This window comes from Cetorhinus maximus, chromosome 20 (assembly GCF_964194155.1).
Source record: "Cetorhinus maximus chromosome 20, sCetMax3.hap1.1, whole genome shotgun sequence".
In the NCBI taxonomy this organism is placed as follows: Eukaryota; Metazoa; Chordata; class Chondrichthyes; order Lamniformes; family Cetorhinidae; genus Cetorhinus; species Cetorhinus maximus.
The window spans coordinates 59,367,056-59,380,911 of NC_135898.1; the positions used below are offsets into that span (position 1 = coordinate 59,367,056).

At 41.2% G+C, this 13,856-nt stretch overlaps 1 protein-coding gene across 1 annotated transcript in view; it reads left to right on the forward strand.

Moving 5' to 3' along the window:
- The window catches only part of LOC144694412 (uncharacterized), a 296,780-nt gene that overhangs the window by 11,603 nt on the left and 271,321 nt on the right, over positions 1 to 13,856 (forward strand). The window contains exon 2 of the mRNA XM_078564775.1: positions 2,592 to 2,688. The gene's annotated coding sequence lies outside the window, so the exon portion shown is untranslated. The remainder of the gene's footprint in view (positions 1 to 2,591; positions 2,689 to 13,856) is intronic.

Below are 13,856 nucleotides of genomic sequence, written 5' to 3' on the forward strand. Positions count from 1 at the left end.
CCAATTAGCAAGATGACACCCCTGCTGCAGCAATTAAAGATCTCTACTTAAAGGGACCCCGGCAGGAGTCACAATGGAAGCACTGTTTGAAGGAGAGCAGGCAGTGTGAGGGAGGAAAAAGCAGGGGTTCGGATACAAGCCATTGAAAGGCTGCCCCCTGTGCCAACCTTCCCATTCTTCTTAAATCTCAATCTCAATGGACAACCTATTGCCAACACCCTCCTCAAATATTCACCCTCCACGCTCAGCATCCGATCACTTCTCACACTCCCAACTCTCTGCTTTTTCTCATTGCAGAAGAGAGCCCACAATTCCAAGGGGAGGCAGAGAACTGGGTGGAGCTTCAGCCATGGCCACCCTGACATCTATGAAGGAGGAAACACTGGACACCAGTAGGGTGACAGCAGGCCAGGCTGCTGCCGATTGAGAGATGGGGGTGCCCAGAGACCTGGTGGAAGCACTAGATATCACACTGCCACTTGGGCAGCTGTCAGTCATGTTGAATCGACACCACCAATATTTTAAATATCACGATCAAATGTCAAACAAAAATTGGAAGCCTATTTCATCTATGTTCAACCGTAAGTCATGGCTTTTGTCTACCACAGGTACATTGCAGGAGGTGGTGCAGGAGATGAGGGAAGAGGCCTGGAGTCCACAGACGAGGATCGCACTTTGAGGATGCACTGTGACATGACTCCTGCACACCCTCCACCAACACAGATACACACATCTCAGTGGGGTCTGCAGTACAGATAGATAGGTTGTGATTGTAGCCTACTTATTGTCATGGCATTTTCTTTATTGGTTAACACATTGACATTTGGTCAGTTAAAGGCCACTGAATGTCCTGAGCTGCATTGTAGAGAAGGTAAGGCTGTGAATGTGATGGGTGGATGCGTGTCTAAGTGGGGAGGATTGCTGGTGGCGGATGGGTGATAGGATTTGCACATGGTCCATGATGGGATAATTTCAATGCAACAAGCACAGCTCTCAAGTGAAGTGTGCCTGGATGAAGGCATCATGGTCTCCTCAGGTAGGCAAATCTGTGGCCGAAGGCACTAATGATATGTCAGGATGCTCCTCCTCCTCCAAGGATGTCAGGCACTGTCCACCTTCCTCTGGTGCCAGCTCCAGTCCTCTGCAGTGCCATGTTGTGAATGGCACAGCACACCACTATTATCTAGGAATCTCTTGCTGGGATATAATTAAGGGTGCCTCCAGATCAGTCAATGCAATGGACTCTCACTTTTAGCAAGCCATTGAACGCATCATGGCAGCTCCCTGGATACTTGGTGCATACTCACATTATCCTCCTGCAGTCAGCACATATCAGTTGCACATTGAAGGAGTAGAATCCCATCTGATTGACAAAAACACCTGGTTATTGTGATGGTGCCTTGATTGCCACGTGGGGTCAGTCAACAACCTCCTGGAACTGTGGAAATTCTGTGAGGAAAACAAAGCTGAAAGCCCTTTGCATTTAACAGGCCTCATCCACCACAAATTTAATGTAGTTGGAAGCCTTGACAAACAAGGCATTGGTGACCTGGCTGATGTAGTTGTGGGCTGCAGATTGTGAAATCCTACTTATGTCAGCAGCTGAGCTCTGGAGGACCTGGATAAAAAGAAATTGAGGGCTGTGGTTACCTTGACACCCATGGACAATGGGTGGCCATCTGGTCCCCTTGGACGGAAGCCTTCTTCCAAGAGGCTGCAAAGGTTTGTGACCACCTGCCATGAGAGCCGAAGTCTGCTGCTGGAGTTGCTGCTCCTGCTGCTGTGATGGCTGAGCTGGAGGATACTATACCTCCTCCTCAGAGGTCCAACCATGATGCACCATGTCACAGGAAGATTTCACAGGCAGTAAAGTGAGATAACCCTCAGAGGCATCCAAGGCACTTGAGAAAAGTTGCACAAATTTGCTGTCCCCAATAAAATCAGTGAATTTAGGTGAATGCATAACCCTTTCACTGTGGCTGACCACAGGCTTTTTGATCTCACCCTTTATACTGCACTCGCAATTTGTCCTGGGAGAGGAGAACAGGATCACAATGGGGTCCTAACCTGATGTCCTTTTCTGTGACTTTCCCAGTTCTCTTGCCCCTGAAGCTGCCTTCAACGGACTGGGAGGACTCTGTCCTTAATTGCACTGAAACTCAATGCTGCAATACATTCTACTTAGGCAGAAGATGCCAAAGAGCCAAGAGAAAGGTTCGCTCAAAGGCAACTTGAAATGATAGGACATAGTGTAGTTCAATGCGATATAAATTAAATAAGATATTCAGCAACAGTGCTATAATTAAAATGTAGCTTAATTTGTTTATCTTTACACAGAAAAATATGTTTCCTGAATGTGAAATACAGTCTGTTTACTGTGTTACCTATTTCAGTGATACATATACACATATCAGCTGACTCTCTGCTGTTATAATCTGTCAGCATCAAATTCCCATAGAAAGCTGACATGCCGTAGCTCTGGAGCTTCAGGGTCAGATTCTTTACACATCAATTGGATCAGCTAGAGTGTTCTCAAGCATGAGCCAACAAACATTAATAGCACACTTTCATGTGATACTCTTGTATGCTAGGTCACAAAACTGGGATTTTGAAAAGTAAAGCACAGATTTTCAACAGCGAGTGGAATACTAAGAATATGTAATATGTATTGAAGAACTGATAGATCTGGTAAGTAAAAAAAGGTACATTTTCATTCAGAGATATTTTGCTGTGGTACAATATTCAACATAATCTAATATTTAGGGTGATAATAAATGAAGTTCTAATGATACAGAATATGTTTCAATACTGTCAGTCTGGAATTATAGAACAATTCTACTGCATTTACAGCTATCACAATTTTAGATTAAAATAGTTTTAATATTTTTGCATCATTATCAATGATAAATAATGACTATATACCATGATATATATCTCTTTTGTGTTTTTACTTTCAATGACAAGCAAGTGTATAGAACATCCAATGAGTCATCGATTACTTTAGTGAATACTGTAATTTTTTGGATTTTTACTCCAGATAACTTTCTTCAACTTGGTATTTCAGATCATTCCAGTAGATAATCCCTCATGTTTTCTAGCTTGCCAAAGCTTTGTATGTACCTTTACCTGCCTAATATCTAGGTAATGTAACTATGCTTGGAGCACTGTGCGCAGTTCTGGTCTCCATATTACAAAAAGAATACAGAAGCACCGGAGAAGGTGCAATCAGGTTTTACAAGGATGATATCAGAATTGAGGTTATAGCCGGAAGGAAGGACTGACAGGCAGGGGCTTTTTTCTCTAGAAAAGAGAAGGTTGAGGTGTAACATAATGGACATTATGAAGTAGTTTGATTAGGTAGACGTAGGGAGGTTTTTATTGTGGGGAGTCCAAAACTACAGGTTATAAATGTAAGCTAGTTACTAATAAACTCAATGAAGAATTCAGAAGAAACTTCTTTACCTGGCGGGTGGTTAGAAATGGAACTTGATACCACAAGGAGTATTTGAGTTTGATAGCATATTGCATATATTCAGTGGAAGCTAGACAAATACATAAAGAAGAAAGGAATAGGAGGATCTTCTGATAGGATTAGATGGAGCATAAACACTGGCATGGACCAGTTGAGCTAAATGATTGTTTCTGAGATGCACAGTCTATGTATTTCTATGTAGTGAGCTCAGGGATCAAACAGAAAACACTTGTTCTTACATTTCAACTTACTGGTAATATCACACCCTCACATGGCCTTTGAAAAACAGTGTAAAATACTTTATATGAGACAGTGGCTTAGACTGTAAGACTTATTTTAACTCATGACGTGAAACAAGCGGGACGGGGGGTGGGGTGTTGCTGAGAAGAAAGTTGATGTATGATGTTACCAGGGTGAGGTGATTTTAATTCCCGGCCTATTGCTGTTCACCCAATCACGTTGGGCACCCTGCCCACTAGATACACACAGTTTAGGTGAGCCTCTGAGGCCTATTTAAAGTATGAAAGCACCTCTTAAAGCAAGGTCATGTCCCAGTTTTGAATTTCATTGCAACTGCGCTGGACAGAACTGTAGCATCAGAAATGTATTGGAAGACTGCCTCCAATTTTTCTGATACCTCCCTAGAGATCCCATGAAGAAGGTCACAAGAAGACAGGGAGCTCCCCAGAACCCATTGGAGCATCCCCGGGGTCACACATGCGCAGGTCTGGACAAAGATGACTGACAGGTGTGCCAACAACATCACCCAGCAACTGACTTCAGCGTAGCAAGAGGGTTCAACGAACAAGAGGATCAATGTTGAGTCTCCATCTGTCTCAGCAACATCTGACAATACTCCTTTCACTGCCCGCCACAATTACCTCCCTGCATCATGTCCTACACTATACCATTACTGTGCCACACTGCAGCACTTTTATTTCTTATTCCAAACAAATTCACTTGGCATTTTGCTCTCTTCACAACACATGCCAACAACATTCTCTTCTCATAGCCTAATACTTGGGCAACTAGCTATTCTTCCCAGTACTCCTTCCTTACTTCTTATACCACACATTTGGCTTGTCATTTATCATCTCCCCATCCTCATTGCATTTTCTCTGCCTCTCAGCACATGCGGTATATAAGTAAATATCCACTTACCTTTTGGCAATCATTCACTCATTCCTGCCCTCTCTGCAGGGCAGGACAGCACATAATTCAAAGGAGAGGACCAAGACAGGGGGGAATAGTATCTAACATTATGGTCCTCATCCTAGCAGATCAAGAGGGCTTGGTGATTAATGATACAGGCAGAGCCTTGAGCAATGAAACAGTGGAAGCTGCTGTTTTACTTGAGCAAAATGTCTGCAAATAACTTGTAATCTTCCATCCACCTCAGTGAAATACTCCACAAGCTTCACAATTTCAAGCTGAATTTTTAAGGCTATCAGCTGCTAAAGTCTAGCTATTCGGTGCCACCCGAATGCATCTCTTTTCTTTTTAAACTAGGTCCTTCTCAGCAGCAAGGACCTCTTCAAGAAGACAACTCGGAGGAGGACAGTCTCCCTGAGGATGCACCAGCACACATCCCCTCCCTTCTAAGAGCCAGAGCAGAGATTGACACTCCACATGGCTTAGGTAATGAGGGCAAAGGGGTCTTCACTGGTTCGAACACATAGCTTAGTGAGCAGCGGTTAGTACTGATGGCAGCGAAGCCCAGGGGAGAACTTACTGGAGGGGAAGGTTCTCTCCCAATTCAACTGATTGGAGTTCTCCTTTCTGCCCTGCTCAACAATGAAAGAAAAACTGCTAGTTAAAAGAGAAACCGGAAGGCCTTTGTTTCAGCAAGATTTCAGGAGTTCACTTTCAACTTATGTGATGCCATTCCACATGACAACAGCATTTTGCAGTCTACCCTATTCTTCTTCTTCAGTTCTCTGCCCAAAGGCATATCTGTCCCACAGCACCACGACAACCACCACAGGCAGGGCAGGCTGGCAGGTCACAAATCCACCCCAGCCACAGCCCTGTGCTGTGAGCACCAATCTGATCCACACCAGCCATCTGAGCCAACCAGCATCACCACACACCACCCTCCTCCCCCAAGGAGTCCAAGTTCCTGTGCAATATACACTTGTACATGCATATTGTCGCCTGGAGCTATGGCTGACCATGAATGTGATTCCATCACATGGCTGACCATGAATCTCTCCTCCTCTTAACACCTGCCATTGGCACATTTTGGAAGGACTTACAAGTTGCTACTTAACCTATTTGGCTATGTTATGAATGCATCTTCCTTGGTCATTAAGTCCTGGAGTGGGACTTGAACTTGGAGTTTCTGGCTCAGAGTAAAGGACACTACCCAGTGCACCACAAGAGCTCCTGTAGTCTAACCTGTAGAATATGATAATTTCCAAGTATGCTACATCTATGCCCTCATAGAGGAAATCAGTGTCACTGGCCTTTATAGCTTTGGTGGAAGCTTAAATGGCTGTGATTGAGACTCTGGTTTCCTTCTTGGAGAGACAGGTATCCACCTTGGACAGATTGGCGGAGCAAATAGACAGAGGTTTCCAAGGACTGATTCATATACCCTGCAGATCAGTGGAAGTGAAGAACTCCAGTCCCATGGGAGTAGAAGCAGCCTTCTCTCAGGATGTCAGCACATTTGCTTCTTTATCACCCTCTCAGCTAATACTCACCATGATGCTGGTAGGTAAGCTGAACCAGACTGCTCTGGCAGCAGATGAGGTGTAGCTGTCTGGAGCTCACAGGCTCAAGCACCTCGAAGTCACAGGCCATGTGTATCTCAAGGGCCCAACATAATCAACTGCAGCCTTCCACTATCGTTGCTGAGGATACTCAACGAGCACTGTATAGGTGTAGTCAAGTTAGAAAACCTTATAAAAAAGGCATTATGGATTGATGCTTGGGTGAGAAAAGAATGGGAGCCAATTATTGCCACTATTTTAATCACCTTCATCATATTGGCATTTTGGCTCACACTCAAGGTTTCATTACAGCTTTTGATTCTGCATTGTCAGCATGTTATTCACAGAAGTTAGTTGAATGGGTTCAATGTTCTTTCGTGCAGGATTAAAGAAGTGGTGAAGGATGTAACAAGGACTGTTAATACAAAGGAGCTCTCTGTATTTATGGCAGGGAATGAGCAGGTCAACAGAATCGCTGAGCAGTTAACTCAATATTCATACCTTGTAAGATTTTAATAATACTGCTAATTTTTAGGGTTCAATGTTGGCCTGAAGAAACCGTTCTGGATTTTATTTTAACCATTTTTTCAACAATTCAGTTTGGATTTCTGATAGTGGGACATTTTACAGTTAAGGCTGGGAACAGGATGGCAAGGAAATGGTATTAATGGATTTTATGACTTTAAAGGTACTGTAAAGTCTGGATTCAAGCAGTTGTATGTTGTCTTAATTGTAATATGTGCAACTGAGGGCTTTTTTGTCAGCTTTGGAGAAATGGCTAAAAGGTAGCTTGAACTTAAGATGACACCTTATCTTTAAACAAAACCATGTATCAGTTTAGTTGATTAACTAAATCTGTAGGGCAGAACACCTGTATTAGAGGAAAACCTTTATTTTCTGACATTATGGTAAGAAGCATTATTAATGTTTGTTTTTCATGGCTTTAGTATCTGTGGGACCTGGGCTAAAATATGTTGATGTGAATGCTTATGATTGATAAGAGGATGTAATTTTGTTTGTCATTGCTTTGTATCTACGAGGATATGTCATTTGTTTACAATGAAATATAAACTCTGGGGGCCCAGGGGATAAATAGATGGACATTTGTCCTTAGTCTCCATGACTCTAGTTACGGAGGTGGGGTGACACAGGTGAATTTCATTGACACCAATTCAATGAAAGAAGTGAATTTGGATTATTTCAAAATAGGGGCTGAGAAATAGGGATAAAATTTGGAAAATTCAAGTCTTTGTTGGCACAATTTTATCATGGCTTCTGTGGCATAGTTCTTCTGAGATACAGTTCAAGGTAACATCACTTCAGAGACAGGAGAAGAAAGGCATCGCCTGTGCTGGCAACACTCGATGAATCCTAGAACCTCAAGGGATAAGAAACTTCCATGCTGTCTTCATTGTTTTTGTTTAGTATATGTAAAACCTTGCTCAATACATTCTACTTGATTCATAGCTACTAGTTATTTGTATCTTGTTAGGTCAGGCACAACTGAGGACCCCGTTGTTAGAAATTAAGAATTCAGAACTTAGATATTTTAATTAGAGTGGTTTTATACCTTGAAACCCCAAACCCTCACAACCTCTTGCTGCAAAGCATAGAAGTGGCTCTCCTTTTCCTACTGTTTCTTAACCTTATCTTTGGGCCTTTCTCCTTGTTCAACACATAATCTTGTAGCTGTGCCTCCTCCAAGTGGGGATCTCTTTGGCTTACATTGCAGGACACTCATTGTGGGGCATATTGCAGACTTCCTGAAAAGGTGGTTTATTGGGTTGACTGCCACAGGATAAATGCATTGTGACAGCTGTCTTGCAAAAACTTGACTCTGTTTCTGTGATCAGTGACAACATGAAGATTAATGGAGGTAGCCCTTTCTAGAAATGAATGCTACTGGTTGGTGTTCTGGTGCCTGGATGACAGCATATGCACAGTCATAACACCTTGGACATGAGGGAAGCCAGCCACTGCTGAGAATCTCTGGGTATTCTCTTTGTGCCTGCTGAAGTCAATGGTGAAGCTGATACACTGGTCGGACATGGTGAAATGGGCTCCTGTGACCTGCTTAATGCGGCTGTGTATTGCAGACTGCAAGATACATCTAACTATGTCCAACTAGAAGGAGCCAGTGCAAAAGAAGTTGAGCTGTGGCGACTTTGACAGTCAATAGCAATGCATGACTCTTTGGCCTAGCATGCAGCATGCCTTCTTGTAGGAAGCTGAGGTGGTCGCCAAGAGTCTGTGTGGAAAAGTGCAGCTTTCTGATGCGCTGCCCCTCAGGTGGACCCAAAAAAACTGATCATTTGCCTCTATGTGCTGTGTGCTGTACATGGCCATTTGCGCACCATTGGTAGCTGTGCCTTCAGTTGTCTAGGTTTTACATATTGGCATTCAGCTCCTCGAGTCTCACTGTCTCACCATATTTCTCTCCTCCTTTAATGTCCTCATTAAAATCTATCTCAAGATTTTAGTCACTAATATCCCTTTCTTTGGCTTGGCATTTATTTTGATACTCACTCTTTTGCAAAATGCAGCTGGACATTCTTCTATGTTAAAGGCACTATATAAATGCAAGTTATTTTTACTGCCCAACTATTAGACAATTAAAGCAAATGATTACAGTTGAAGTAGAGTGTGGACTTTATTCCCTGTGTATTCATTTTCATATAACTTGCTGGCCTCCAATGCTGACATGGAGCCCAAAGTACACAATAATAAAGTCCTTAGGTAAGACCTAAATAAAGTTTTGTAAAGACAGGCAATTATATCCCATTTAAGACAATATGATTTGATTGTTGATATAATTTGGTCGGCCAATTAATATTGGGCCAGAATTTACTATTGCAGGACATCCAACTTGCCCCTGCATCCTTCAACTGAAAAAGATTTTCCCTTTAAGTGCCTGAATGTGCAAGCTGATAACAGTGCAGCAAGTGAAACAGGGAATCTGGGACCAAAGTGAACAGGACAATCAACAGGATATTTCCATATCCTTTCCAATTGAAGGACTGGAAAATAAAGGGCTAATTAAAGGGAATGAATTCAATGTCAAATCACGTGATTTGACAGAATGAGAAATGCAGAGAGGAGAAATGATTAAATTAAGAGAGTGAAAAAACGAGACGGGAAAGGAAGAACAAAAAATTAAATATAAAATTTGATGTTTTTGAAATCTCCCTGAAAAATTCAAACCCTGAAGGAATGAAACTCCAAACTCTGAGTAATTAATTTTCAGTGCCAAAGAGATTGATTATTACTTGTCATGCAAGAGTTGCTGAAGTATTTGGTTCATGTTGGAAGTAATGACTAAAGTATGTTAATTATTATCTCTGTATACACATGTGAAGCAATAAGGTAGAGGAGATGTTTGGAGGTGAAACTCAACTTTGGTTCTAGCGCTAAAGTGGACAATAGTGAATCAGCAGCGAATGCCTAACACACTGCTTGATTTTTCTTCCCATTGACTTAAAACAAAACATTAAAAGCGCATACTGATACTAATTGGAAACAAGGTGCCCAGGAAACACCAACAATCAAAAGTAATGAATCATCTCCCACAGTGAGCTTTCATTAGATAAGAGCAAAGATTAACATTAGTCCATTGATATCATAATTGTCATGCCTATTACATAGCACCAACAGGGAGCTTTATAAAACCTGTTTAAGAACTATTCTAGTTAAATGTTATTAATTTATGAAAACCTTAATCAATATTTACTTGGTCAACATCAAATAAGAAAAAAAATTCATAAAAGGAAAAGGCCATTAACCTAGCAAGCCTGTGCCTTTTTAATAGAGCTCAACACCACATATCTGGTATCCCACCTAACCGCTATTATCTCTTTGTTTTTACAAAGTTTTTACATCTCCTTAGCTGCACAACTTTTGAGCTTCAGTATGGAGTGGTAGGATATATGTTTGTCCCCTCAATTTCACACACACTGAACAGAGCTTAACTGCAGGAAAGGCAACATTTTTTATGACCAGGATGGGAGGAGTTCACAGTTTATCTAGCCCCACTACTCCACAGGTCGTACCATTAGATTAAAAGTTTAATTCACCTACTAAAATGGCCAATGACTTACCTTCACTACTGTTCAACCCAGTATGAAAGAAACTTAAACCAGGCTTCTTTCAATAAACTCAGAATGATTGATTTATTATAAACCAAAACTTCTTTTTTAAAACAAGTTGTAAGAAGTGGTTAACAAGCAATTGTAATCTGGAAGTATAACTATCTAACCCTCTTAAGCTTCCCCAGAACACAAACATACATACAAAGGACAAACAGATAAGGCCTCTGCAGAGATGGACAATTGAAGTAAAGACTTTATAAAACAACACAGTTCACAGGGTTTCGACACGAATGATCTGGAGCTACCTCGTATGAAGAAGGTGTATCACTAGTCCCAGTGGATGCCTGGAGGTTCTGACCCGCGGAGCTTCGGCATGGAGGAAAATAAAGCCAGATCAATCCTCCTCCTCTCAGCTTCTTGGGTTTCCAAAGACAGACAAGTTCTACTGAGAGGAGGATTCCTAGCTGGAAATTGATAGCCACCCTATTTCAGGCAAGGCCAGGAGAGTGTAAGCTGGGCAGTTTAACTTTCTCAGTTCATTCCCAACTGAGTTTTTTAAAAAGTTCAAAATTTAAAGCTCATCTCAGTCATGTGATTTCCAGTAAATCACTAACAGTTTTTTTCCCCATCAATTAAAATAATTGCACTGCAAACAAGCAAACAGCTCTCTCCCATCAAGTGCCATGCTAGTCAGGTGATTTCTTGCAAAACTTATGCTTTGTCATATTCCAAAGTGAACTTATTTTTAAAAAAATCCAGGCCAGCTTCCAAGAGTCCAAATAATGCAAAGTCCTTCTAAATCTTAGAAGAAAATATAGTCCTTGGAGATATGGTTCTAACACATTCTATATTTAAGTCCTGACTCTCTGATTTTTATTGTTTTTCTCTGAGCTTTTGACTGGTGGAGGTTGTTAAGATTATCTTTGTTAATTTACTAACAGGTTTGTGAAAGTTTGAGTCAGTTGGACGTCTGAAAATTATTGTTTCAAAACATTGATCTTAGGACTACTTAGAGATCAGTACATGTCCTATGTACAATAACACAAAAACACAAGAATTAGGAGAAGGAGTAGGCCATTCGGCCCCTCGAGTCTGCTCTGCCATTTATTAAGATCTTGGCTGATCTGCCTGTGGCCTCAACTCTACTTTCCCATCTACCCCTTATAACCTTTGAACCCCTTGTTAATAAAGCATCAAACTCAGCCTGAAAAATATGCAGTGACACAGCCTCCACTGCTTTCTGGGGAAAAGAATTCCACAGACTAACAACCCTCTGAGAGAAAAACATTCTCCTCTTAAATGGGAGGCCCCTTACTCTTGAACTGTGTCCCCTAGTTCTAGTCTCTCCCATAAAGTGAAACATTGTCTCAGCATCCAGAATCTTGGCTCTTACATCTAGAATCTTATTGTTGTGACCAGGTGACAATGGGTGCAAGGACACCTCCTTCACCCCCTTTCTGGCACTCCTCAGTTGATTGTAATGGATTGTTTTGAAATTTATACGGTTGAATGTGCCAATTCAGTGTATGTACTTACTATTTACGTGCTGGCAGGCTTTCTTGAGTTTAAACAAGTAAGAGGTTAGTTTTTATTGTGCTACAAACCCACCCAGATAAAGATATTAAAGTATTAAAAAAGTTAGGCACACTTTGCAACTCACACATACACACACGCACGCACGCACACATGCATGCAAAAATATAAGTTACCAAGTAGAAGATGTTAACTTTTGGCCAAATTAAGATTCAATGGTAAAAGCCAAATGTTTGAGGAGTTCACTGTTCATGAGTCCTTCGCTGTTGTTCATGGCTGAGGCAGTTCTTAAAGTGGTAGTCCTTGTTTTTTTTTCTCCTGGAAATGCTGCTTTGGAATTTGAAGCCTTCTTTAGCATTTTTCTGTCTGCTGTCCACAGTATGATTTAAGCAGGCAGGGTTCACTTTAGTTGGAAGAGAGAAGCAAGCAGCTTTTTTGCTGCCTTCAGATATTTCTTCTCCAGACTGCCCCAAAAACAGCAAGGTTTTGGAATAAAAGACTTTCAAAAATCAAACAGTTCTAGTCATAAGTGATGTCTGGCCATTGATATGTGATGGGAAACAATAAATAGTCTATTTGTGTTAGCAAAGGAGTTTCCACCTCCCATGGTCAAAACCATAACACACAATAGAGGCTGCTAGGGGTCCTTAGCACTCCCCTTGTGCATAATCAGTTTTGTGAGTTCTCCTTTATTACCTGGTAGTTCTGGAGGCAGAAGGCCTGAAGCCTTATCCTCCTTGCTATTTTCGGGTGAGTCCTGACAAAAGTAGGTGCAACAATCCAAAGGATGCGGTTGAGACAGGTTTATTGTAATCTATCTTTCACAAGCTTCCAGAAGCTTGGCCAACTTGCAGTCCAAAAATTCAGGTGACCTGTGGCAGCCATCTAAATTCAGTCTTTGTTTTTAACAGTTGAAACTGCCTTTTTTAAAAAGTTACATGTGTGAGTCCAGCAGATGAAATTGAAATGTCATATTTGATATCAACATACCTCTGTAACATAACGTAAAGAACTTTCTGGGAATCATGATGGATTGTCTGTCCAGGCCATTCACCGTATCTCTTCTTGAACGTTGCTAAAGTTCCTAACTGACTGAAATTTTTTAACACTCTCTTTACACCATGTTAAAATCAATCATTCATTGTCTAATTCTTGCTGAATTTGACTTTGTGGGTGTTTTAATTCCTGTAAGTCATCAAACAGATTGCTGGAGATACCTAATCGTATAGGAACATATCTTGGTCAATACTCTGTTCCATTGTCTAAAGTTTCATCCTTTATCAAAGTTATCTCAAGGTGACCTTTGCCTTCTACCTTTGCATTTCTTGAACAATGTTTTTTGTCCTGGAGTGTCAATGTGATCAAAAGATAAGATCTGCTAAGACACAGTTAAATTCAATTCTGATTTACACATGTGGTTTAACCACAATTTCTAAGTTAGCTGATGTGTTTTCACTCTGTATTAAAAACAAAATGTAAAAACACATCTTTATTCTTACAGACGTTATTTGCATGAATGGAGGTTTATGGAAATGTAACTCTGAACACAACACTGAAATGACCAGCTCCCTATCTAACCCTAAGATAAAAGCAAAAAACTGCAGATGCTGGAAATCCAAAACAAAAATAAAAATACCTGGAAAAACTCAGCAGGTCTGGCAGCATCTGTGGAGAGGAACACAGTTAATGTTTCAAGTCCGTATGACTCTTCAACAAAACTAAGTAAAAATAGAAAAGAGGTGAAATATAAGCTGGTTTAAGGGGGTGGGGGGAAAGTGTGTGGGAATGGTAGAGCTGGATAGAGGGCCAGTGATAGGTGGAGATTGCCAAAAGATGTCAAAGACAAAAGACAAAGAGATGTTGAAGATGGTGATATTAGCTAAGGAATGTGCTAATTAAGGGTAGAAAGCAGGACAAGCAAGGTACAGATAGCTCTAGTTGGGGTGGGGTGGGGTGAAGGGAAGGGATTGAAATAGGCTAAAAGGTAGAGATAAAACAATGGATGGAAGTACATTTAAAAATAATGGAAATAGGTGGGAAAAGAAAAATCTA